At 37.3% G+C, this 1666-nt stretch overlaps 1 pseudogene; it reads right to left on the bottom strand.

Moving 5' to 3' along the window:
* Positions 1-483: 483 nt before the first annotated feature.
* LOC128124349 (vomeronasal type-1 receptor 4-like) lies at positions 484-1395 on the bottom strand (annotated as a pseudogene).
* Positions 1396-1666: the final 271 nt, after the last annotated feature.

The raw sequence follows: 1666 nt of genomic DNA, 5'->3' as shown, positions 1-1666 counted from the left end.
CAAGGCTTCCTGTGGTGAAATGTAATGGCTTTACCAGCAGTTGTGATTGTAGAGTTATAATCCTGTGGAATGCAGCTTCCTTATGATATCTATGAAATGTCTACAGCAGCTATAATATTCCATACATGTACAGGATGAATATATACAGAATACAATGTATAGGACATTATGTCTCAGTCTACCTGATGCCAAAAGAGGGCATGCTTTGTTGACAAAATATTGAGTAGCTTTTCCCCAAGGCAGCATGTCACATGGAAAGGCTGAGAAAAGTTGGATTAAGGGATAAAAGGCCTAGGTCTCAATAGTTTAGACAGTGTTGGATGCATGTTCCAGCAACTGAAGAACTCTGAAAATTCTTTAAGATTTACCTTAGAAAAACAAGTGACTTCAACCCCAAAACTTCTGTGTTATTTGCAAAAACATGATGTTGTGAAAAAGCCTGCAATTTACATGATTATAATAACATTTAGAATTTTGCATCCTTTATTCAAATAAAACAGGGCCTGGACATAGTACAGTCCTGACTCTTAAGAATAAGGGGGTCAAATTGGTAAAACACAGAGTTATGATTGTTGTGATGTTCACCAACCATGAATTGTTACTATACAGTAGAGTAGTGCAGCCATGCAAGATTGCAGAGATGGTATAAAAAACCAGAAAGGTGGACACTAGGGCCTGGATGCTCTGGGTTGCTCTGGACTCCATGGATCTTCCATGGGAAACATGAGGGCTGTGGATGTACTGGAGTTGCTGCTAGTGTCTGCCAAAATTGACAATCATGGGGCTGCTGGTCCAGGTGATAAGGACAGAAAACAGATGTTCTAGAAACAGAAAGAAAACTATATATAAGGAGACTGTGACTTTGTCATGACCTACAGAAGTATGGTGTTCAAATTATGTCTTTTTTGTTATGTTTTTCTTATTAAATTTTATGGATACATACACTGGGAAAGCAACATTTACCATGATGTAAAAGACCCAGAACACAGAAACATAGAGATCAATGTCCCTTGGAGACTTGACTTTAAGGTTCTTCCAACAGGAGTTTCTAGGGCTGATGGTGATGGCCTGGAAGACACTCAGGCAACAGGTGGTAACAATGGACATGCTCCTGAAAACTCTAAGAACATACAGAAAAAGTTGATAGCTCCAACAATTGAAGAACTGTTTCAAACCAAAAGCTGCCACTGTGTTGGAAAATCTTTTAAAGAGAATGATGAAGGAATTGATCATGATTAAGTGCATGAGAATCAAAACCATGGGCTCTAACTTCTTTTTGTTTTGGTACAAGCCTAGATAGTCAAAGAGAATAGAAAAGTTTCCCAATATTCCCATTGTACTCTGTGATAAGAATAATAAACCTATTTTCAAATTCTTAGAGTTTATTTTGTCCATGACCAAGTTTACTTCAAATTATGGCAACAATCACTTATCAGAGTACAATAATGCATCTTCAGATGCATATTATTATGGCGGGGATTTCCACTATAGTTCTTATAAAAGTCAGCATTAAGAATAGGGCAAAGCTTTCCTGGGAGAAACAAAGACCAACAAATTACAAGTGGAAAAACACTCAATTCTACATGTCCACCAATATTGGAGAAAAAATTATATTCTGTCCCTATCTTCTCCCTAGAAGAAATCCACTGTGAATGCATTTTTGTGT

The sequence above is a fragment of the Peromyscus californicus genome, unplaced genomic scaffold (assembly GCF_007827085.1).
Source record: "Peromyscus californicus insignis strain IS unplaced genomic scaffold, ASM782708v3 Scaffold_4__1_contigs__length_199733344, whole genome shotgun sequence".
Classification (NCBI taxonomy): domain Eukaryota; kingdom Metazoa; phylum Chordata; class Mammalia; order Rodentia; family Cricetidae; genus Peromyscus; species Peromyscus californicus.
This window is presented reverse-complemented; position numbering and strand designations above follow the sequence as displayed.